Raw genomic sequence first — 26167 nt, 5'->3', positions numbered from 1 at the left:
AAGGAAATACAACACCACCACCTCAGAAAGATGCAAGAAGGAAAATATAGTATTGGCAGGGCCATTTCTGATGCAAAGAAATAACAGTTTAAGCCTTTCACACTTTTATCCCATAGGTATATTTATACCATACATTTATAATTCAAAAGTCAACATTAATCTAAACCACTAGGATGGCTATACTAAAAAAGAAAGGCAATAACAAGTACTGGCAAAAATGTAGAGCAATTGGAACCCTTGAGCATTGCTGGTGGGAATGTAAAATGTTTTCCATGTGCATGCACTATGGAAGACAGTCTGACAGTTCCTCAAAAAGTTAAGACATAAATCACCATAGGACCCAGCAACTCCACCCCTAGGTATATACCCAAGAGAAATGAAAGCACATGTCCACCCAAGACCTGTGCATAAACGTTCACAGCAACACTATTCATAATAGCCAAAAAGTAAAAACAACTCAAATATCCATCAATGGATGAATGGATGAAGAAAATGTGGTATATTCATGCAGTGGAATATTGTTACAGTCATAAAAAGAAATAAAGGACCGATACGTGCTATAACATGGATGAACCCTGAAAACATTTAGCTCAATGAAAAAAGCAAGACACAAAAGACCACATATTGTACGATTGCAGTTATATGTAATGTTCAATATAGGCAAATTTGTAGAGACAGAAAGCAGATTAGTGGCTGCCAGGGGCTGGGGAGGAAGAAATGGGGAATGCCTGCCATTGGGTATGGCGTTTCTTTCTGGCATGTTAAAATGTTCTGGAATTGATTGGTGGTGATGGTGGTACCACTCTGTGAAGACGCTAAAAACCACTCAGTTGTACCTTTCAAAGGGGGAATTCTATGTCATGTGAAATACATCTCAATAAAGCTGTTATTTTTAAAAACTCGATATTAAACAGCCAAGCTGAAAATAAAGATGATTATTCGAATAACATCCATGTCAAAAGTTGAAAATTCATTAATTCAGCAGCACATTATTCAAAGGGGAAAATGTTGACGGTCTCATGTGTGCCAGACCCTATTGCTGGTGCTGGGAATACAGAAATGAGCATAACAACATCCCTGTCTTGACGCAGGAGACATTCTAAGGACGCAGCTTTACACATTCTGGCAGATGGGTGGGATTTTAGGTTTGGAGGAACTCCCAAGGAGAAGGTTTTGGGGGTTGGGGGAAGCGTTCCTGGGCCCCCTTGTTCACTTACAAAACAGTGCTATTTTCTCTCTTCTGCTCTCCACCCTATACATTTATTTTTAGCACCAAGTGCAGATAGTCCTGCTTCAAGAAAAACAGCTCCTACAGACAGTGGCTCAAAATTGCTGTGAAGCCAAATTCCAAGGACACCTTATCTGTATGGGGGAAGCCAGAGAATGAGTCACTCAAGGGATGGACAATTGAACTTGAGGTCAGTTTCAAGTACCTTCAATGAACTGATCGGCATGAGCCATAGCTACAGGAATCACCACAACTTATTTAAACTTGGGTTATAGAACTCTCTAGAAGTACTCCTATGTAAAAGGAGTTTCTCCCACAAAGTATCATTTTCTTCATGGCCCATGTCTGCACCATGGACTACACAGGGAATAGTCTTTCAAGGCCCTACCTTTGGAGTTAGGGGCATCCTGTCCATCCAGCCTCTCAATATACTACTTCTCTCCTCCAACCAGGCAGGGCGTCCAGTCATTCCCTATAGACACCATGCTAGCTCTCTTCTTCTGTGACCCAAAGTGCCCAGACCCTTCTCCCCATGTTACTTCCCAAGGCCCAGTAGACGTCTGACCTCCTCCAGGAAACTTTCCACAGCCCTCCAGCCCATACTAGCCTTAGTCCGTGCCGCGCAGGACTTCTCAATGATCCCAGCTCTGCAGTGGGCTCCCTGAGGGCAAGGATCACCAGCTTGGCACTTTTCCTCCACCTCCCTTAGCACAGCAGGAGGCATGGAACAGATTCAGGGCCAGCACTGATACTGTAAGCATATTCTACATCAGATACATTAAAGGGCCATTGGGGATTTCCTTTCCTAAGTGAAATTACTAAAAGATTTCCTTATGGGATACAATCAAAGAGAGTGGGATATAGTGTCTTCTTCTTTCCTAAGTAAACAGAGCTTGAATAACGAACGCTGAGGCCTTCACTGACACACCATCTGCTCAGGCCACATCATTCCATAATTATTATTTATTATTATTTTTTTAGAGAGGGTGGGTGGGGCAGAGGGAGAGGGAGAGAGAATCTTAAGCAGGCCCCACATCCAACACAGGGCGCGATCTCACAACCTGGAGATCATGACCTGAGCCAAAATCAAGAGTTGGATGCTTAACCGACTGAGCCACCCAGGCGCCCCACGTGATCCCATTATTTAAATGAAAGGCCGACTGAGCTCAGATTCGTGGTACCAAACCACCAGGCTTCACTCTGTTCTCGTGCCATTTTCTATTTTCACTTTTCCATTTTAATAACTTTGTGCTTAGTTGTGATAGAAATCATCTCTATCGTGTTTTGGCTAATAAAGCAAGGGAATTTTTCTCTGTCAGCTGACACATGCCTCAATGACATGAGCCATAGTATAGGGCCCTCTCATTTTCATTTGTCATAGGTCCTAAAAGAAAAAGTCCTGGGATTTTATTGCTGCCCTACACTTTCATATACTCACATGTAGCTGCTGATTACATATAGATGGGCTACCAGACTAACCCCTGAGTCATTAAAATGTAAAGGCACACATGATGTGCCTTCCGAATGCCCTACATGCCATGAAATTGTTCATCTCGTCAACATGAATATTAGACACTTTTGACAAAAACAAGATATGAAAGACGAGTTTTTTTCGGGCGCGCTTTACAGTAGTATGATCACAATGGTGTGATCAATGGATCTGAACACAAATAACGTGTGTTCGTATTGTTGGAAGGAAGACAGAGTAGGTCAAATTGATTGAGAAAATTCCGGAAAAGGAGAGAGGTACAGCATAGCTGGAAAGAAGAATTGTTGGAAGACACATTGCTGAAGAGAGACCTGTCTGAAGACTACGGATTTTTGCCCCAGGAGCTAAATCTAAAAGATCTAGCGAAGTATATGAATGTGAAGAACAAGACAATTTGTTTCAGGGACAAACCTGCAGCATCTACATCTTCTGAGCTCCAGCACTCAGGCACAGGAGAGAAAGATAAACAAATCTGCAGAGCCCATCCTACGATGTCAGTGATCCGATGCCTGGTGCTCACGCAACTAAGAGACGCCACTGCCGCCTTCGGAGTCCATGCTGTCTATTTCCACTTGCTTTGCCTTCTCTCTTTGGAAGAGTAGGGATGACGGTGGTTAGAGGCCTGCTCCCGTCCATCCTTCCTCCCACCCATCCTACAAACTTCAGCCAGAGTCAGATGTTTCCTGTCACTCTGCTGCCCAGAAATCCAGGGGTTCTCACCCATCAGCCTGTCATTCAACCAACCAACCCACCTCATCAGCCTCATCTCCCACGATCTGCTTTACTCCCCCATCCCAGCCAAGCAGTGTACTCACCAGGCCTTCCCACAAACCCACCAAGTACGATGCCCTGTGTGGACAGCTTGGGCCATTTTCTCCACCTGCAATAACCTCTCTGCTTACTGAAATCCTACCCAGCTTTTCCTCAGGTCCAGTTTAAGTCTCTGACCACTCCAGCCCCTTCTTGCCAGCGCATCCCTGCCCTCTCCTTTACTTCCTTGTTTGACAGTCACATACTACTTTGCATGACAAACCCCGTAAAGCCAGCCATCTTCAAAGGGAGGTGATTTTGCATCCCAGGGGAAATGGAGCAATGGCAATGTCTAGAGATATTTTTGGTTGTTATAGCTGGAGGGGGCTGCTGCCGGCACCCAGTGGGTTGAGGCCAGGAATACTGCTGAATATCCTACAATGTGGACATCCTACAATGTCCACAGGACATCCTCCTGTTGAGTTATCCCACCGAGAATGTCAAAAGCACCAAGGTTGAGAAACCCCAATTTACCCACGTGGAAGTGTCGTCTACTCAACTGGATCGGAAGCTCTCTGAGCCGCAACATTGTCATTCAGCGTCTAGCACAAGGCTGAGTACCTGTGATAACATTCTTTGACAAATGCATGTTGATTATATGTCCCCATCTATCTGGTTGAGTCAAGAGAAGAAAATTTCATCTAAAATGATGTATTTGGTTTTATCCTACTTTTTTATCTAATGGAGTTTAAATATCACTTTTAAAGAATGTTATTCTAAACTAATGTTTAGTGTCCCTTTCTTCTTCAGCCCTTTCGGAGATAGATGGCTCTTAGTAAGGAAAGGGGGACAGCAGTAGTTATGGGGCTTGTCTAAAATTGTCAATTATGATATAAAGTAGAGAGAACAGAATCTCAGTCTCTCATTTTCCACTCAGTTGTGGCTGAGCAGATTGTAGACAATTCACCCATTGGACAGACATGTAGTGAACTCCTATTGTATATAGCAAGCACTGGGCTAGGCTCATTTCTCAAGGTTTGGTGTGAGGCATTCATTGCTAGAAGCCATGTCATTGTCATGGCATACATTTTCCCATGGAAGCAACGCTGTCATCTTGACTGGAGGCTCAGCATTAAGTACACCACAGATATGACTATGCATGTAATATAAAGGCAATCATAACCAAATCATAAGGTAGTCTCTATCACAAATTCACATAGAACATTGTTCTCCAAGTTCTTTAAATAAAGAATGGCCTCTGGATGCAGTGATGTATGTATTCAACATACAAAATACAACTCCACTGAATTATAAAGTCAACTCGAACATAATACTGTAGCTATAAAAATGGATATCAAGGGGCACCTGGGTGGCTCAGTCGGTTGAGCATCTACCTTCGGCTCAGGTTGCGATCCCAGCCATGTCAGGCTCCCTGCTCAGCGGGGAGCCTGCTTCTCCCTTTCCCTCTGCCACTCCCCCTGCTCCTGCTCTCTCTCAAGCTCACTCTTTCTCAAATAAATAAATAAAATCTTTTAAGAAATGGATATCAAATCTTGGGTTGAGCAATAAATGTATTTACCTTCTAAGAACCTGCAAGGACTTAGGGAGTGGTGTGCAAAGCTGAATTTAAAGTCCTTGATCTTTTTGAAAAGTCATCTTAAGGAAGCTGGAGTTGGCCTTTTCTTGCTCTCCAGAACCTTCTTGACACTTGACAGCTATCAGAATATTTCACGCTTCTGGAAGAACATATATACAATCTCCCACATGTGGAAGGTGAGGCTGATGGAGTGGTTTGGTTGGCGTGAGGACCAGGCTGATAGGTGGGAACCACTTAATTTTCTGGGTGGCAGAGTGACAGGAGACATCTGCCTCTTGTTTGCAGACTAGGTTGGAAGGAGGAGGGCCAGGAGCTGAGCTGTACCCCCCTTCATCCCCGCTTTTACAAAGAGAGGGTAAAATCAACATATAAAGGAGTGATCATCAGCACCGCTTTTCTTTTCTGAACCTGCATCAAAACACGTTTCAAAAAGTCATAGAGATAAGGGTAAGGTAGTATCCTGGGGCCGAAAGATGAATGCAGAGAGAACTGCTGTGTGGGTGGGGGACTCAGCAGCTGCCACGTGGCCCAACAGCACAGGGGGAGGTACAGGAGCACAGAAGTGCCTGCACGGAAGTGGGCGGGGGGGGGGTAGGAAAAGCCGCTGGAGCTCCTGTCAGGATCAGTACTGTGGGGAGCTAGGCAGTGGCTGTGATTTTGCAGCAGTTCAATCCATTCTAAAAACAAGAGGCTCCATCCTTTAAAACCTGCTTCACACCACATTGATGATACTTTACATCCTTTCCCCAAACCCACGAGGACCATCTAGTAAATGAAGCTGCTCTAAAGTAGATTAAATGTGCAGGCTGCATCCTTACAGTTAAACCCCATCTAATCTAAGAACTAGTGAAAACTCATAATTTTCACTAGATACAAATATCACATTACGATCATTTCAAGGAAAATGCCCGAAAGAGTACGGTGGAACTGTCAGATACTGATATCTTAGAGGATGGTTTTTAATTGGATCAAAACCTCTATAGTCTTTTAAAAAGCTCATTAAGATCTGAGCCACAAAATAAACTTGAAAGGAAAAAAGGCAAAGCTTCTTTTAATTAATGGAGGTAAATGCAATGTTTGCAGAAGTCGATTTAGAGAAGATTCATTTGGGATTGTTTCCGCAAGCTCTCTGATCATCCATGCTGGTCCCCCCAACCCACCATCTTCCCCCCACCCCCGCCACATCCAGCACACCCAATGATGATGACAGTGACTGTAATTTCTTAAGCCCTTACCTTGTACCTGGTCTGCGCTGAGTGCTTTACGTGGATAAATTCCTTTATTCCGTCCAATAACCCTATAGGCTAGGTCTTCTATCTCCAGTCTACAGAGTGGGGAGGGAACTGAGCCTGAGAGAGGTGGTGGGTAGCTCGAAGTCAAACAGCTAACAAGTGGCAGAGTCACAATGCCAACCCAGGCAGACTGACTGCATGTGGTAAGTACGCTATAAATGGTAGCTATTATGGGCTGACATCATAGTTCTGCTCCCCTTTGGCCACCCACTTGCACCTGTACCCCTTCCCCAGATGGCCCGTCCGTATTTCTCAGCTGTAGCTCTTAAAGGAGTGGGTGCAGCTACCCGTATAGGGAAGGCATTACAAACCAACATGCACATGCACAGTTCAGCTGCCCGGAGTACACACCCAGCCCACCCCTGATTTGCGCTGGGGCTGAGATTTACCAATCTGTTCCAGCCCCTACAAGGCTGGCCCTTTTCCCACCAAGAGCTCTTGTGCCTGGCTGACTTCTCCCCCACTGCCCTGAAAATGGAGCCTCTTTTTGCCCCTTGAGAAGTGTGACCATCAGCCATTTGGGGAAGGGATCCCTCTTTGGTTCGCTGAGAAGTGTGACCTTTTCATAGTCCAAATAATCTCTGGGCTCAAACTCTCCTTTAACACAAAATTGCTCTCCTGTTTCCCTTCATCTTGGCTGAAAACAATGTCTCTGATGTCAGCCCATAATAGCTACCATTTATAGAGTACTTACCACATGCCAGGCACTCCGCATACATCCTATCACTGAAACCTTATGACCATTCCACCAGGCAGGCACATGTGTTCTTCCTATTGTGCAAGTGAGAAACTGGAGACTTGGCTAGAGTAAGTGATTTGCCCACAGTAGCACAGCAAGGATGTGCTGCAGACAGGATTAGGGCCTGAAGCTGTAAAACCAACGTTGACGGGCCATTCCACTTTGCTGAAACTTCATGTCCTCATCTGCAACATGAAGCTAATAAGAGTTCCTATCTGACCGAGTCCTTGTAAGAACACAATAAGATCATGCACGTAAAGACTCAGCACCGTGCCTACACAAAGAGAGCTCTCCATAATGGATATTTCCCTTTCTTTGTTGAGGAGTTGTCTTCATGGGGTGGGCTGCTACTCCCAGGCCTCCAGGCCCAAGACGACTGGAGAGAGATCCAGGCTAAGTAGCTGCAGGTAGGCCTTGAGCTTCTCTCATGGGAGCATGGGTTCAGGTGGCTTTGGGTTACATTTCTGCACCAAGGCATTATTATCTACTTTATACCTACAGTCAAGCCCATCACTGCACTGTCTAGGGGAGGCAACACACAGTGGGGCATGTCATGTAGCTGAACTCATTAGCAAGGACACTGCCTTTAGATGTGCTCTAGACCAGACCTTGTTATAAGGTTTCTCACATATGCTGTTTTTCCAAAAATGAGAAAGGATGGGACTGTTCCTGTTGGGTTAGTAATGAGAGCCCAAGCTCCCTTCAGGAGACAAGGATGGTGTTAAAATGAAAAGATATAGAAAATAATCCAACTGGTTTGGATTATTCAATATTATATATTATATATAGTAGATAACTTATATAAATATAATAAATAAATATAAATATTATATAATTTCGACTGGTGTGAAACATGCAAAGCTACAAAGCAATGGAATGATTTCATTTTTCCAAATGTAACGTTCGAGATGTATACAGACATTAGAAGTAAAAAAAGAGAAGTGACCAATTCTCCCTTGGAGAGGGTCAGAGAACTCTTCATAGAAGACAGCTGAGTCTTCAGTGATGCGTTGAAGGCAGGTAGAGGTGGGGTGGGGGGAGAAGGGCTTTTTAGGCAAAAGAAAAGCACAAAAACACAATGGTGTGTAAGGAAGAAGGTACTCTCAATAATGATGAGAGCTGTGAGAGTTTAAGGGGGAGGGTTGGCTGGACAGGTGAGCAAAGGTCAAATGAAGAAGAACCTTATAAGCCACGCCAAGGAGCAGAATGTACAGACTGTGGTTTCAGAGCTGTTCTGCAGGTGGTTGTTGGCACACCCTACACCGAAAAATGTGAGCGTGGGGAGGAAGGGTGATTCCATGATGAAATCCATTTGGGATGCTGAATCTACAAAGTTAAACAGGATTTTAACTGGACGATTTCTCAGGACATCCAGTATGAACCTCCAAGGGGAGAAGAGCATATTATATAGGCTTTCCCAAAGCTACCTGACCACACTCCCATTTTTCACCGACCATCCTGTAAAACCAGGGTGCAATGGAATGTACTTTGGGAAATGTGGGTTCAACAGTTTAAAAAGGGCCTTGAAGGATCTGTCAGCAGCATGAAAACAGACTTGTGCAGTCAAGTAGAATCGGAGAGACATATTATGACGCTCTTGAAATACTCTAAGACATGCTCGAGTAAAGGAGTCACTGGCATGGAGAGAAGGGAGGTCATCTTTGAGAACACGAGGAATCCACAGAACTCGAGGAGGATGGGCCCAAGTTCCCAGCTTGGTAGAGCATATGGAAGGCAATATCACTATTAAACCAAGATAAGGAACATAGAGAGAAGTGCAGAATCGGGGTGGAGTGGTGGTTGGTGCTGGATTCCATTTTGGAGTGCGTGGAGTTTGAGAAACCTATGGGATATCTGAAATTTAACAAGTCCAGCAGGTAGGTGGATGGATGGGTCTGAAGCTCAAGAGAAAGGTCACAGCTGCAGAGGTTGATTTGGGAGTTGTCATCATATAGATGATACACCCATGGGAATGAATGGGATTGCCCGACTGAAGAGAGTGGTCAGCAGTAGTGCTACACGCTATGAAGACAGGCTGGATATGGGTTGATTAGGGTTAGGTTTGACAATCTGGGGAAGATAGTTCCATTAGAGTTGTTGGAAAGGAAGCCAGATTTCAGGGAACCAAGGAAGAATGGAAAATGGGACTCTGGAGAGGGCAAATCTAGGAAACGTTCGTTAAAAATAATCTGAAGAAACAGAAGGTGTTTATCTTAAAAAGAAGATATGGGGGAGGAGGGTTATGACAGATGACATCAAAGAGGCAAGAAAGTTACTCCGTGTTTCCCAGGAAGGAACCAACTTCAATTACATGTTAGACTGACCTGGGTTCTTGTCCAGTCTGTGTGACCTTAGGCAAGTCATGTCAATGATCTGAGCCCTGGTTTCTGAATCCACAAAATGATAATCATAGGTCCCTCATGGGGTACTGTGAGGATTAAATTAGTTACTAAAGTAGCATATGGGTGAATGCATGTATCCCACTGCTTGGCACGTAGTAAGTGCCCCAAAAGAGTTCCATCTCGCTTTTTAAGTCACAGAGATAATGAAATAATGCCAGTAGTGCTTTGCAAACTCACAATCATGACACAGATGTCTGTGGAGGGTGGGGAGCACGTCGGTAAATCTCTCTTGAAATTTTCTCTTTGTCAGGAAGCTGAAACCTGCATAGACATGCGCTCGCTCCTTCCGAAGCCCCAGACCTTGTTTGCTAACGTCATTCATGGCCACCCGAAGCAGCCTGAGATGCCTTCCCCTTCGTCTCCTCCCTCACTCCCCCAGACCAGGCCCTGGGGTCCCTGGCAGAGCACAGTCCTTCCACAATAGCTTTCTTTCACCTAGGTGTGCACCTGGGCTTCCCGAGGGGATTCCCAGGGAGCCGCCAAGACAGAGAATTTCAGTCTGGAATTGCTGGTCTCCAGGAGCAGGCCCCCTCAGGCCCCACGAGCTCTGCCTTCAGAAATCCTCTCCAGGAAGGCTGGCCAGGGAGAGCAGAAGAAGGCCTGCATTGTCGCAGAGGGTCCCGGGAATGGAGCCTTGAATGGAAGGAAGATGAGGGCTTCTTTCCTTGGGGCCTCCTAAAAACCCCCGCTCCGCAGACTTTTTCCACACTGGGAAGTTACAAAGGCAAGCGATCTCTCTTGAGGTGTACAGAAGGCGGGGTTACCAAAAATGGGCTTTGGCAAAGCTGGAAATACTAGCTGGAAAAAGAAGCAAGAAATGGAGGCAATCCAAACCAGTGGTCGAAGGTTCCGAAGGGATTTGGCGCATGTATTCTGAGCACTGAGGCCACCAGACACACTTCTCACTCTCGTCACAATGAAGAATGGGATTCTCCCTCTAAATTGCAAAAGAGTGAGTGAAGCAGAGCAGGAAAATGCCCCCCAAATTCAATGAGACCCTCTGAGTCAGGGCTTCCCCACATGGGTTGCCCCTTTGAATCACCTGGGGAGATTTTAAAATTACAAATGCCCAGACCCCCCACCCTCAACCAAATGAATCAGAATCTTAGGAGATGGGGCATGAGTCTGAGCACTTCTGAGAAGCTCCCCGGGTGATTCCGATGTGCATCCAGAGCTGGGAGCACTGCCCCGATCTATGTGAGGCACCCAAGCACAGGGTCTAGGACACAGTGCGGGTGGGAGAACCGAGAGAGCCCTTTCTCCACTCCCGCAGCAGACACCAAGCACAGCACTGAAGGAAACCACATTTGCGCGGGCTGGCATCACACGAAGAAACAATCCCACAAAATCCCGCCGTTGGCAACATGGTTAGACCTTGAGGGCATTCTGCTCGTGGAGATAAGTCAGACAGAGAAAGACAAACACTGTAGGATCTCATGTATGTGTGGAATCAGAAAAAGCGAAACTCATGGAGAAACAGACGGGAATGATGGCTGCCAGGGGCTGGCGGGGGGAATGGCGAGATCCTGGTCAAAGGGCACAAACTTCCAGTTAGAGGATGAATGAGTTCTGGGGCTATAATGTATATACAGCAAGGTGTCTATAGTTCTCAAGACTGTATTGTATAACTGGAAAGTTGCTAAGAGAGATCTTAAATGTTTTTACCACACACGCACGCGCGCGCGTGCACAAACACACACACTGTAATTATGCAAGGTGACAGATGTGTTAACTAACCTAATCACATTAATCATTTCACTATATATGTGTATTAAATCATCACGTTGAACAACTTAAACTCGCGCAATGTTATATGTCAATTATATCTCAATAAAGCTGGTGGGATGGTGGAAGAAACAACCACACGGACCATCAAACAAGGTCCCAAAGAAATGACCACATGGCATTTGAAATGTTTACGTAATAGACTCAGCCACCCACCCGGCACCAGACACCCCCCTCGAGAAGGCTCTGCGGTTTCTGTCCTTTTCACCTCCCCCCCTTCTCCACCTCCTCCCTGGCTCAGTTCAGAAAAGGGAACATCTTAGGCCTTCAATATCTGATATAAACCTTCTCATTCAGTTACACTTTTCAATTTTAAGCTGCATTTGAGTCTTTCCAACTTAATTGAGGCAGAAGAAAATGATTAAATGTTGTATCAAAATCAAGCGTTCCCGTGTGGCTCGCTACATCACGCGCTGAGTGCCCTCGCACAGCGACTCCATCGTACAAGACTTCAGGCTGATGCTGAGGCCCAAATGTGGCCCTCGGAAGTGTTCAGAAGACAGAAGTATGGAGAACTGAAGCATGAAATTGCTTCGAAATGATGAAGCAAAGATGTGTTTTTCTTCCCAACAAATCTTCTCTGGAAATCCTGACGGCAGGTTTACTCAATGCCCTTGAGATCCACTCCGTAGCATTGTTTTTCATACCCTGGTCTCCTGTTCAGCACATCACCCTCTCGTGCAGCCCATTTACCTTTAAATCACTTACACAGAGCCACGTTAACATTGCCAGACACTTGGAGGGTGGCTTCTGACGCGAGCGCGGAATTGAACTGAAGGGGTAGAGACACCTTCTGCCAGCTTCGAATCACTCACTGTCCAAACAGCAATGCCACGTTGGAGGGCAACGTTCTGGGCAGCCCAGCCCCCCCCCCCCCCCCCCCCGGGGGGGGGAAGGGGGGGTTCACCCCCCCCCAGAGGTAGAACCATTCAAAACCAGACAGGGAGAGTGAAGAGTTTGTTTTCATACTTGTGGTCACTGTGGGATTATAATGTTATTTGGTCCATCGATGCTCCACTGAGGGGGTACCACAGAGTTCTGGTTAGCACAGGAGAAAGGACAGTGAACTGGGAGCCAGAAGACCTGGGCTCCATTCCTGGAACTGCCCCCCAGACATCTATACGCTTTCGAGAGATGCAGACCAGTGATTATGCCCAAGGTCTGTGGCACGGCTTATGAGCTGTGTGACCAGAGGGAGGTCGCCGTACCTCTCTGTGCCTCAGTCAGTCCCTCGTCTGTAAGATGGAAATGACAATGGTTACTACTGCCCGGCGTTGTTCTGAGGATTCAGTGAGTTAATACAAACACTTAGAACAGTGACCAGCATATGGGCATCGCTTTGGAAAGTTTAACTACCAATACTGGTTTCAGCGGCAAAACGAAACGTGTCCTAAATGACTCTTAAGTCAGGGACCGTGTTTTGTTTATCTGTCATCTAGAACCTCTGTCAGATGTCGAAGTGGAAACAGCAGCATGAGTTGAGAATGTCCTGGGCCAGCCTGCTTGCCTTTCCAGTAAAATCCTGGATTTGTGGCATAAGTGGGGAATGAGTCACTGTGGTTAACCAAGTTCTCCGGATTACAAAGGTTTAGGACTTCAGACTTTCTCAGGAGTCACCAGCTGTCCCCCATCCGCCCTCAGCTTGCTGATTCTCCTCCCTATTGCCCTGCCATCCTCACAGCTGCGCCCTAATCCTTATCATTCTCTTCTTCACTCCCTCTGCTTCCTGTCTGTCTTTCTCTCTAATACTTCCTTATTCCCTTTGCCACATATTGCCTCTGCCCGGACCCTCTCCCCAGCTTGGCTTGTCTTAGCTCCTAGTCACTTGCAAGCCCTGGCTGAAACATGCACTTGATTCTTCCCTGTTGGAGTGCTCATCACCACTGAAATGACGTTCTCAGAAGGATTTCTGAAGGAATGGATGATATTTATTCATCTGTTTGTTCATTCTTTCATTCATTCATTCAATTCATCCTTTCAATCCTCCAAAGCATTCTTTTCTTTTTGGTCATAAAACTAATTATAGGGCATCTTGCATAACCCTTGGAGTCAGTATTTGGCTCTTTTTCATGCTGTTCGCAGAATCATTCTTTGCAGCCACAAATGAATTAAGAAAATAGATACATATCTCTAAAAATACCACTGCTTTGGGTACCTGAGGGCTTTGAACGAGTGGCTGAGAACAAACTTCATAATGTATGCTGATTTTTTTTAATTTGGTTAAATATTTTTTTAAAACCCTCTTCAAAGCAAATCTTACGTTAGGATATGTTCAAGCCCAAAGACATGGAATGGTGACTATCACTTGTCATTATTTAAGTACTTTTGGTAATCGATTCAGGGAACTACCTTAGGAAAAACGGGAGTTTTTTTTGTTCTTTTTTTTTTTAAGGACTGATACCGTGAGTTTATTTACAAACATATCGGGTATGTTGAATTCAAGAGTTTGATCCGTTTTTCAAAGAGACTGCACCTCTTAAAATGCTCCTTTTCACATATGTTTAATGGACTAATTAAAACATCCTTATTTCTTAAGCAGTTGGTGTCTTACTATTAAAAAAGGTGCAGCGAATCCAGATCCAAAGTACACAGTCACCGTAATTAGTAACCACCACTTGTGTTGCACTGGAAATGACCTATTCTTCCCTGGGCCCTCCTCATAGTGGTTCCTACAGAGCACAGAGGTTGTGATCCTCAGGATGCTCTGTCCCAACATGGCGCTACTGGAAGTTCTGTGAAAGGCACAGAGACCCAAGATGGAAGAAATCAGGAAAAATGTTCTAAGTAGACCCATGGTCTCTTTTGACCAAAGCTTTCATTTTCACCTTCATTTTAAATACTTGATACCACCATCAATCTTTACTGAATAAATATTTTTAGTTGAATTAAGGGCATACTGGCTTTCCAGTATGGGCCTTTAGCGACCCATTTGTAATTTCAACTGTAATATAATCTTCCTAGAAATATGTGTTCATTGATAAGGTTTCATCCAACGATGGTTAGAAATCACCATCCAGTTTATAAGAAGAATATTTGCTCTTTCGGGTGTCCAAATACTATTTCTTCCCTTTAGACTGGTTGCCTTTAAAGTAGAAACCAGAAGTAGCTTGGGGATTGAACAGCAACAAAGTCTTTCTTTTCCTTTCTTTAAGTAAGCAGGAAAAGGAGCTAGTGAGTGCAGTGCACAGCTCGATTCTCAAGTTTGTCATGCTAAACCAGGGTTAAAAAATCTACCCCCCCTTTTTTCGTGGAAGTTACAATTTCCTGTATGAATCATAAAAAAATGTTCTGTAGAAGCGTTCGTTAATAGAATCGCTGCACTCTTGTGGAAGAAAAGCCTCCAGGCTACTTCGATCTCACAAGGAAGTGACCTGATTTGGGCTTGGCAAGGCCCCAGGAAAACAGGAGGTTGGGAATAATTGGGGGCCCATCCTGACAGGAGAGCGCCTACCCAAGTGGGAGCAGTGGTTCTATGTAGACACCACTTGAAGCTGAAAGTCTTTGTCTCCCCTCTTCCAGAGTGTCCTTTGTTCTGGGTAACAGAGCTAAAGCTGGGGCAGTAGCAAGCAGGGCCGTGAAGAACCAGGAGATCCTACAATCTAGCAACGGGGTCAGGAATCCGACCTGGGGTGAGGATCTATTACTCTGGTCCAACTTCGGAGTGGGGAGTGCACACCAAAACCATCGGAGAGAAACTTTTGTTGGTAACAGCTTTACAGAGATATGATATCATCCATATACCACACCATCCACCCATTCAAGGTGAACAATTCAATGTTTTTAGTGTATTCACCCAGGTGCGCAACCATCGCCACAGTCGATTTCAGAGCATTTTCGGCACCCCAAAAGGAAATTTCATCTTCTTTAGCTGATCATCTCCCAGTCTCCCTCCTTCCCCCATCACCTGGCAACAGCGGATCTGCTTTCTGTCTCCATGAATTTGCCTATTCTAGTCATTTCGTATAAATGGCATCATAGAATATGTGGTCTTTTGTGTCTGCCTTCCTTCCCGTAGCATGTCTTCTAGGTTCATCCATGCTGTAGCATGGATCGGTCCTTCATTCTTTATTTACCCCTGAATCACACGCCATTGTGTGGAGGTATGTACCTTGTGTTGTCTATCCATTCGTCAGCTGAAGGACATTTGTGTTGTTTCCACCTTTGGGCTGACATTTGTTTTCAAGGTATAGATACTGACTTCTCAGTTAGGACCCCAAATCACGTGGACAACAACTCCAGGGGAATCCCTGGGAATGTCCTCTGGAGACAGCTTGTAAATCTCCAGCTTAGCTCTTTCCACATGCCCCATGCTAGATGTTGGTCTAATAGGCAAGAATCATACATGGCCCCTGCCTTCAGACTGAGTATTCAGAGAGAGTTTGAGATTGAAACTGTATGTGTGTGTGTGTGTGTGTGTGTGTGTGTGTGTGTGTGTGAGAGAGAGAGAGAGAGAGAGAGAGGTGGGAGGGAGAGAGAGTTTCCTCCTATAATGGCCCCATCTTCCTTCTTTATCTCGGCAGGCCTGCTAGGGAATTGATCAGAAGTTTCTATTTGGTAGGAGAATGCTTTAACCTAAATATTTACATAGGGACACTTGGCTTGACTTCTATCTTGGTCTTCTTACATTCTATGACATACCATACCCCAAAGCATGGAATATAGATGTTAAATCACACACCTTTAGAGTCAGGGTGAAAACATTTGATGTTTGACAATTCAACATTTCTCAGAGCAAGTCGCTATGTTGCCAACAGTTCACCAAGGAAGGGGCCTGAGAGAAAGCCAGCAAAAAGCAATCTAAATCCGACTTTGTTCATGTTAAGTTATTCCTTTTGGAATTTCAACTACTTAATTATAATCCTGGAATTGTGTTTGATTCATTTTTGACAAGACCATATGTGCCCGTGTTGCCAGATTCTAGTAAAATAGATATTCCGTGCCATGTTTCAACACTCTGCCATTTGTAAAATTAGCAATTTCAAGGAAGCAAAAGGCTACTTGCCATTTTGCTGGATCAGCACCTCATTTGATCTGCTTGCATATGCTGTGAGTAGAAGTAAAGAATGCACGATTTTGTCTCTAGATAAATAAATTTGAATGCAAAATATATGCAAAGCTGTGTCTTGAGAGACAGGGTTCATTTACATCTCAAACTAGCTCTCAGATCAGAAATGTGGCGCTTGGGCTTCCTTCTGCTCTGGAGATGTGCTTTAAAGATGAGGAAGCTTGCCCACCAAGGGGGGAGGACAGCCCCCACCGCCTCTCATTTAAAGGACAATGTCAGGGGTGTCTGGGTGACTCAACGGGTTAAGCATCTGCCTTCGGCTCAGATCATGATTCCAAGGTCCTGGGATCAAACCCTGCATAGGCTCCTTGCTCAGCAGGGAGCCTGCTTCTCCCTCTCCCTCTGCCTGCCACTCTCCCTGCATGTGCTCTTTCTCTCTCTCTCTCTGTCAAATAAATAAATTTTTCTTAAATAAAGGACAATGTCAGGGGCACCTGGGTGGCTCAGTGGGTTAAGACTTCAACTCTTGATTTGGGCTCAGGTCATGATCTCAGGGTCGTGAGATCAAGCCCCGCATTGGGCTCCGTGCTCAGTGCGGAGTCTGCTGGAGATTTTCTCTCCCTCTGCCCCTTGCCCCCACCCTGTCTCTCTCTCTGTCTCTCAAGTAAATAAATAAAATCTTTAAAGGACAAGGTCAGTTATGTGACTATCCTTTCTTAAGTTTCTCATAATCCCCTATACTTATGTGGAGCTTTAGGCTTTTGAAATTCTTTGACACATATCTCCCCTTTAATCTTTACAATGATCCAGTAACACATGATGGGAAAGGAGGAGGATGTTTACTGTACAGATGCAAATGTTGCAGTTACAGGACCTGCCTGCAGTCACTCATGCCTCATAGATGGTAAAGCTGGCCTTGCTGTTCCATCTTCTGACACTTCGCACAGGGTCCTTTCTACTGGCCCTGACAGAAGTCTCAGTTGGCTATTCCCTAAAACCCTGCGGGTGGTAGACTTCAGAGGGGACAAAGAGAAAGGAAGTGACACTGGAAGAAATGGAAATCTGTCTTCAGCTTCTTCCCCTCCCCTCCCCTCTCTAGCTGGGACCATTCCATCCTTCTACCCCACTGAGGCTGGGAGGGAGGGGATGCTGATGATGCCTTTCTGCAGGTGTGTCAAAGCCATCCCTTCCATTCCTCTTACCTTTTCTTGACTGCACCACTGGGGACTGAAGCAATGTGGACTGCTTGAAAACCTCCCTGTGAAGGAGCCCCATGTGCTCCCACTGCCAGGGCTGCTTAGGCAGATCCGGCTGGCTACCGTAGACATGTGCCAAGCCCTTCCCCAGGAAAAGCTGTGATCCGTTGTCAAATTTACAAGTGCCTTTCCTTTCTTGCTGAACTTCCAAATAGTATAGAACAAGGGCCTGGAAGTCAGAGAGACCTGGAACTGAGTCTCAGCTCTGGGACTTCCTAGCTATGCAACCTCGATCAACTTAATGTTGGAGTTTCGATTTTCTCATCCGTAACACGGGGATAATATCTTCCATCTCACAGGATCCTTGTCAGAATGATGCGAGAGATGGTAAGTAAAGCCATTAATATGGTGCCTGGAATGTCGCACTTACTGACCATTGGCAGATATTATTTTAAATAAATTTGCAAAGCTCAATAATATTTCTTCAACATGTTCCGGGGGGGGGCAGACTCGGGTCAAGTGTGAGGTACAGTACTGAGAATCCTCTCCAAGTTTCCCGTCTGCTAGGCAGATCCTGCCTGCCAATGGACCTGCAAATCACATCTAACTTGTTTCTGTTCTCCTTATGAAAGCTTGTTAACGATAAATATTTCCCATCCCACCTACTGAATTCCTCCTGCCACCTGGATACCACTTTTCCCTTTTTAATGTCTGCTCTCCTTAATGGCACCATGACTTGGCCTAGGGTTTGCTCGAAGTACCCACCATATGTTTTCAGTAAAAGGGGAACGACTGTGTCCTGATTGTGTTGACAGTGGCAATCACACACGGGTTGGTAAATTTCACATGTAGTGTCCCCCACAGAACTTTCGTTTGCACTTCCAGTGCCCATTGCATAAAATGCAATGCTCAAGTCGGAACAGCAGTGCAGCTTTGAAATAAACAAATGTCCATTCATGACATAAGCCTTCCCTGAGACATCTTCTTCTGAGGAATCCAGCCAGACGGTCACGATTAAAGTCAATAGGCTTCCCATGGCAAGCAGAGCACTGGACTCCGGCAACCGCCCGCCCACAACCATTTGCTCCATGGATGGCAAGAAGGCTATAGATGCCGGCCCGGCCCACGAAGCCAAGGCAACAGACCTATTCAGGTCCCGGCAAGGGACAAGAGATGCAAGGACTTTTTGGAGTCAATTACCTCTTGGGTTTTCCGTGGCAGGGGTGGGGAGCGGTGAAGCTCTGGCATGCTTTCTTATTCTTTTTTCAGTCAACATTAAGGAACTGAGAGCCTCCCATAAACCCAAAGTGCTAAAATCACAGAAAGGAGAGGAAACCAAAGGGCAGAGGTAGGAATGGGGTGGGTTTGAAGATAAACCGTATTACGTTCTTTGAACCAGGAAACGTCAGGATGCCCTGAGTAGCTCACCTGCTCGTCCTTAAGGTGCAGATTCTGGGAAGGTAAATGCATCCTGATTGAAGGAGGGGATGGGGCTGAATTCAAAGGAATAAAAGCAACTCCAATTCCCAGAAGTCTGTGGCCCACCAATGCTACAAAGACATAAAGAGTCAATTAAGCTGTCATGTCCTCGCTCCTCGATTGCCATGGGTACTGGGTGGATGCGGAGAACTACGTAATCGATGAAAAAATAGTATGTTAACCTCAAAGTTCTACGGATGGAAACTGTAATACCAAGCCCCCCCCCCTTTTTTTTCCAAGTCAGAGGAAAACTGAGGCCTTCAGACTGCCCAACTGCGGACTGATTACCTTACCACCCTGTGAAGGGTGCTTGCCAAGAACACCAGCACCGTTAGAATTCTGGGCTCCTTCCCCCGTCTGCAACTTGACAAGGAGAGCGGAATTCCATCTAATAGCTTAACTGTGTAAAAGTACAGCTGTCATTTGTGAGACTCTTGAGTGAGAAATAGGAGTCTCTTCTTTCTCTCCAGTACAGTGGGGAAGTGTGTTCACGTGCACGCGCATAGGACCACACGTGCGCATGCATTAGGAGAGGGCAGGGATGGAGAAAAAGAGGCAAGCCCTCATTCATTCCTCCAAAAAGGCTGATCCTAGTGTTGCATTCCGGTTGGCCTTCTACAGGAAAGGGCCAGGAAGGGGAGGCCAGAAGGTTGGGACAAGTGGAGATGGGAAGCCCCATTCGCTAGGGGAGGGCTGCTTTTCCCCACAGTTCATCCCCTTCCTCCCCCAAGTCTGGATGCTCCCGGGAAGGCACTTTAGTGACCTGAGATTCTCATCCACCGCACATTCTCCTGACCAGGAAACTGAGGTCTGGAGAGAAACAAGCACCTGCTAGGGGCACCCGGGAGAAGAGCCAGCAGGGACCCATGCCTTCCTCTTTGCAAGTAACTGTCCCCCATGCCAAGCTGCCTCTCTGTAGAGTTCACGATTTTTAGCATTTTGCTTTTCTTTATATTTTTGAAGGTGCAGTTTTTTGTGTGTTACTGATTCAGGCTTCGCAACACACTGATGTATTCCGGTATTGTCCTATCCATGCTACTTTATAAAAGTATCCCCTGAAGCATGTCAAAACATACAGTTGGTTATTTTAAAGGGAAAAATGGTTCAGTAAATCTCTACAGAATACATCATATGAGTTAGCATAATAAAAAATTGATTCTGTTAAAATAAAATCATTTTGGAAGACAAGCGTTTGGCCGGAGGCTGAATGTCAAGTCCAAGGTGGATAGGCCTCCAGAACTTCTAACAGGGCTGCCACCCTGTGGCAGGGTCAGTGTCCCGAGCACCCTCACCCCCAAAGCACTCAGGGGACAGAGTTGCAGATCTTCGTGGTAGCACTTGTCCAAGGACTTTGTAATCATCTGCTTACTTCTGTTCTCCCCCAGCTGACTGTGACCTCCTCAATGGCGAGAATTCCTTCACCTTTGTGCTCCCAACACCCCACCACGGGGCCTGACTCAGGAAGCGTTCAGTAAATGTTGGTTAAATAAATTATTAGAGCAGGGGGGCCCCAGTGGCTCAGTGGATTAAGCATCTGCCTTCGGCTCAGGCCATGATCCTGGGGTCCTGGGATTGAGTCCGGTGTCAGGCTCCTTGCTCAACAGGGAGTCTGCTTCTCCCTTTCCTTCTGCCCCTCCCCCTGCTTGTGTTCTCTCTCTCTCTCTCTCTCTCTCTTGCTCTCAAATAAATAAATAAATAAAATCTTTACAAATAAATAAATAAGTAGAGTGGCATCCTTCCATTTTACAAATCTCTCCTAAATCCATCCCCCCGCGCTGAATTATGAGCAATTTATGTCCTTGAGCCTAAGGACTTCTTGACTCTTTTTAGTAGCCCATCAGAAAAGTAAGGCACCACCTTGGGTCTTTGTGGTAAAATTTTTAAGAATCTTTAAGATGAGTATCAGGGGCTCCTGGCTGGCTCAGTCGGTAGAGCATGTGACTCTTGATGTCAGGGTCACGAGTTTGAGCCCCACGTTGGGTACAGAGATTTCTTTAAAAAAAAAAATGAAGATCAGCACCCTTAATAAGAGGTGAGTTTCTAGGTCTTGAAAGTCCGTTCAGAGAAACTAGTGGTTAGCATTTGGAATAATTATAAATGTGTCTGGAAATGTTTATCTGATTGGAAATATTTCTAATTACACACTAGTTAGAAAGGTGAGGTGCTATGGAGTGCGGTCCTATGAAGCTCTTAAACGCTGATTCTGGGCCACTTTATTTCATCCCACATATTTTCAGGGTCAATCTCCACGCAAAACACAGTGCCCTCTTTCACCTTTGAGTTGTGGATCTGCTTCTGCCACTCACTGGTTCTGGGACCAGTATGTATGCCAGGATAACCTCTCTGTGAGCCTCCCCTTCCTTCATCTGTGATGTGAGGATCATATCACCATGCATCCAGGACCGGGGAAATGATTAAATGAGATAATATGTGTGAGATGCCTAGTGCATTTCAAAAGTTCTTGATAAATCTATGCTTTGGGGTGCCTGGGTGGCTCAGATGGTTAAGCATCTGCCTTCGGCTCATGTCATGATCTCAGGGCCTGGGATCGAGCCCCGCATCGGGCTCCCTGCTCAGCTGGGGAGTCTGCTTCTCCCTCTCCCTCTGCCTCTCCTCCCTCCCACCCCATGCTTATTCTCTTTCTCCCTCTCTTGGATGAATAAATAAAATCTAAAAGTGAATGAATGAATGAATGAATAAAGCAATCTACGCTATGTTCAACTTCTCTTGTGAAGCCCTTAAAGGTTATGCTGATCTCCTTACCTGCTGGCAAAGGTTGAAATGAAAGGCGTGGTAAAGATGAAGGTAAGGTGGAGTATGAGAGAGAACCAATTCTCAAGAGTCCAGAAGATGCCAGAATGGTGCTCCAGAGCGTCTCCCTGCCACCATCCCCTATGCCTGCCTCAACCTCCCCCCAGGCTGCCTTGTGGTACAAGAGAATTCTACCCCACCAGGGTCTGAGATCACGGCCTCCAGAGGAACTACACAACCAGCCTCATCACTGGAAACATCCCAATGCCACAGACAGAAGGGCCACGAGAACTCTGTTGCTTTCTGAATACTGTTCCTGCCTCCTCAGTCTGGTGTTTTGAGGGACAAACCCAGCAGCCCCTGCCACGGCAGCCCGGCTCACACCTCCCAGAGAAGTGAACCCACGGGAAAGACAGCCCGTGGTTACCAACGTTCTCCTATTTTCCTGCTCTGCCCCATTTGCAACGTATTCAATTCTACCTCCCTTCCCTTGTGCTGGGTTCATCTGATATTTCTGATTAGTTTCACTGCCTTGAAAATGGAATAATGATTATGAGATAAAGTATGGAAAGAAACATTAACATTTTGGGGTTGAAAAAAGGACTCGTTAGAACTGTCCTCGGATGGATTACACAGTTAACTTCCAACAGCTCAAACCCCCAGGTCAGCAGGATTTTGGTGCCAAGTGGCTGCTATCTGTTTCCTTCCTCCCTGTGCCCAACGTGGGAAGAGAGCTTGAGGCGGCCTTCTCTTCGGGCCCTCGCATGCTGCAGACCTCCTGTCTCCCAGAGAACTTCCGCTGCCCACACTCAAGGGCACAGCATTCGGTAAGCTCTTAGCACGGTAGTTGAAAGGAAAACATTCAACATGTGCACCCTACTGAAACAAAGGATGGTTCTGGGATGCTCTATGGAACCAGCCCGGCAAGCGAGGAATCCAACTCTTTTGTTTAATCGATACCTAAGGGATCCAATTAAACATGTGTTTTTTGTTTTTATTAATAACAAAAATGGTACATCAGAGAAATACAGGATGAGATATTTTCCCGCTCTAGGGTAAATGTTAATGCTAAGCTGTAAGGTAGATGGTGGAGCTTTTATAGAGGCTTAAACGGTTTATAGATTTTAATTGCAACCTGTTCTGAATGAATACAATTAAACATTGTTTGTAATACAAAACACCTGCATAACACGTAATTAGAGAAATCTCTTTAATGGGGGCGTGAGTGTAAGGCTGGTGATGATGATGAATAAAGCCATACGTGGTACCAGAGAGCGATCGTGATGTCGCACAGCTCATGGAAAACTCGCCGAGTGAGCAGAAAAACAAAACCTCAGACACGCAAAAAGAATGACAGTCATTTATGTCACCTGCCTACCGCTTCCACCTAAAGACCGGGCAGCACGGTGATGGCAACATACCTCACCAAGTTGGTGTCACACTACCTCTAGCTGTCTTCGATTTGGAGGGCAAAGCAGATGCATCTTGTCCCTGTCCTCACACTTCGTCCTCACACAAGGCTGCCTGCCTTCCCATTAGATGCACAGATGAGGGCGAACCTGGGAAATAGTAACACCTCCCTGGGAAAACAAACCTTCCTTCCGAAATAAACTTCTCGAGTCGAAACGCAGCGCAGACCGGCTGTTCCCTCTCTAAGAAGACTTGTTGCTAGATTACTATCTCCAAGGACGGTGATAAGACGTGAAAAGTCACTCTGATGCTCCCAGGCCCAGGGCACAGTGGGGCACCAGGAAGGCGCCTTCAGCTCAGCGCCTGGTGTTTGGCGCACAAAAACACTAAACTGGGCCGTTGTGTTGTCTCCAGACTCCGAGACCTAAGGAAGAGGGGCTCTGATCTACCGTGCAGTGACAATGACCAGAAGTAAAGAGGGCCAGGTCAGGGAGGGGAGATCGATCAGAGGGGAGAAGGGGGCTCGCACACTCTTCTTCCCATCTAGTCACACACCAAGTTTGGGATCTCCCTAGAAGATACAGCCTTACTAATAAAAACCTAACCTCCCCACCACCATTCAGTCCTTCCGCAGGATCGTGGCCGAGTGGTCCTGCACACCGGAGCTGCTTGCCTCCAGCCACGGGAAGGAAGCCGGGTGAAAGGGACGTTTAGAGGGAGCCAGGCTGCCTGCCCTGCCCACCTAGGGTCTTTCTGTCCAGTTCCTACGAGGCCCAAGGCTCTCTACTTGGTTAGCGAAGCCGTCGGTTTCCCCCCCTCAGTCTTCCCTTCCCTGGCCCCTACAAGCTAGAGTTTCCTCTTTGGTTTTCCTGGTCTCCCAGGAAATTGTTCCCTTTTACCTGCGCTCCTGGTTTCCTGCTCTAGCTCCGGGTCTCCAGCCCTGCCAGGTCTGCAAGATACTTATTACCCCATGGACAGCCCTCCGAGCGAAGTGCCCCACAAAAGTTCACAATCGTGGTGCAAAGAAATGGGAGAGGAAGTCAGGCAGCTTTGCCTTAGAATTTCGAGAAATCCTTAGAATTACCGGCTCGTGTCCCAGACAAGTGAATCCCTGAGCCTCAGTTTCCCCACCTGTAACATGTGTCTAAAAAGAGGAATCAACCTCACAGAACTACCAGTGGTATTAAATGAGGTCACGTTAGTAAACACTTCGACAATGCCTGGCACATGGTGAATACTCAGAAAATGGGAGCTTTTCTTCATCAGCAGGCATGACTTTAACACATGCTCCCCTCTGAGAAGAGACAACCTCAGAGCACAGGGCTCTTGCTGGCCAACTGTATAACTGCCACAGCAGAGCACATAACTCCAGGCCGTTATTTTTATTCTTAAATCAAAACTCTATTGAGAATTTATACATGAAAATCAATGGCAAACTAAAATAATTGGCTTTATTTACAACTTTGAGCCTCTGCCTGTTATAAAAGTGTGAGTTCAGTGAATAAACATGGCTAAAGGACTAGTGACAGATGGTTTTCTTACTCAGGCTTCTTCCCTGAGCTCAGGAGGCTCAACAGTTCTGTGGGTGATGCCAACATTCCAGCACAGCCACAGAATCACAATGGCCCGGGGTCGACCGTGTCCACTCCCACCACCCACTGCTCAGGACCCTGCACTGAGTGGGCACACAGATCCCTGAAAACCGACCACCACCTGGTCCAAAGGAAACACATGCACTGCAGGCTGGAGGCCCAAGCGTTCTTCTTGGCCTCATCCTGGGGGAAGAGGCCAAAGCCCATGAGTCATTATACTTCACTGTGTTGACATCTCTGGCTGTGCCCACTGCTGTTCTCCTGCCTAAACCATTCACAAGACAGAGTCATCAGCTCTGTTGTTCGACTGGAGTGGTAGTTTGGGCATTCAAATTGATTACTTTATTGTTTTCAAAACTTTGTATTTGCATATAGTTGGCACACAATGTTACATTAGTTTTAGGTGTACAACATAGTGATTCAACATCTTTATATATTATTCTGTGCTCACCACAAGTATAGCTACCATGTATCCCCAAACAACTCCATTATAATACCATTGACTATATTCCCTATGCTGTGCCTTCCTCCTTCCCCTTGTGGCAGGCCATTCTCTCACACACACCCCCAACACACCCGTGGCTTCACAGCCTAGAATCCCTCTCTGCCAGAGACACCCAGATTGGTATGTCTGCATAGCTCAGCTAAACACATATCTTTCCCCCTAGGGGACCAAAACTTCCAGATTTTGCCTACCCCTTTCCCCAGCCTCATGTCTACCTCACCCCTACTGAAAAAGCATTTCATTAAGGCCACAGGCCGGGCAGAGGATAGACCAAAGGAGCAGAACCTCAGCATTTCTAGCCCCTAAACTGGCAACATTTCCATCCCCATTCCCACAATTCAAAACTGGGCATTATGTTTATGTGTCTCTATAATTGCACATTTTGTAAAGCATATGAAATTTAATATCTTACAGGTATTCAAATCTAGTTCCAATACACAAACACCCATTAAAGGCCATCTTGGTCGAAAAGACTGAATGGACCAGAGCTTGTTCATTATACAGTATTTTGCCTTCAAACAGGATATTGTATCTATATCAGCAGAGAGATATTAATATGAATATCATCCCTGTAGATCTCCAAGGCTCCTTCCACCCTGGATATTCTAAGTTTTTCCATTTCTCTACAGAAATTGCCTCTTTTGGGAGAAACGGTGTCAAGGTGATATTTACTGAGATGAGACTTCGCCACATTCAGAACTAATGCCTCGGAATTACGGTACACCTAATAAGAGCAATTCAATCCATTTTACAAAGAGAAACTAATCATCCATTCTCGCCTCCTTGCAGAGAAGCTTCTGATGGAAGAAAGAAAAACAAGAGAACATGTAAATGCATCTAACCAATGGTGCCACTACTTTTAAATTCTTCCTGATCCTCAAAGACACAAAGTGACCCCTTAGTTTAAAATGTCACAGAAGCCTCACCTCATTTGTCCTACGGGAACC

At 45.8% G+C, this 26167-nt stretch overlaps 1 protein-coding gene and 1 pseudogene across 2 annotated transcripts in view; both read right to left on the bottom strand.

The window, feature by feature from the left end:
* Positions 1 to 26167, bottom strand: part of HS6ST2 (heparan sulfate 6-O-sulfotransferase 2) — a 283050-nt gene that overhangs the window by 138941 nt on the left and 117942 nt on the right. The window lies entirely within an intron of this gene.
* LOC112809178 (cytochrome c oxidase subunit 7C, mitochondrial pseudogene) lies at positions 13807 to 13998 on the bottom strand (annotated as a pseudogene).

Source organism: Callorhinus ursinus, unplaced genomic scaffold (assembly GCF_003265705.2).
Source record: "Callorhinus ursinus isolate GAN/ISIS: 27379988/994484 unplaced genomic scaffold, GSC_fseal_2.0 scaffold33, whole genome shotgun sequence".
Classification (NCBI taxonomy): domain Eukaryota; kingdom Metazoa; phylum Chordata; class Mammalia; order Carnivora; family Otariidae; genus Callorhinus; species Callorhinus ursinus.
This window is presented reverse-complemented; position numbering and strand designations above follow the sequence as displayed.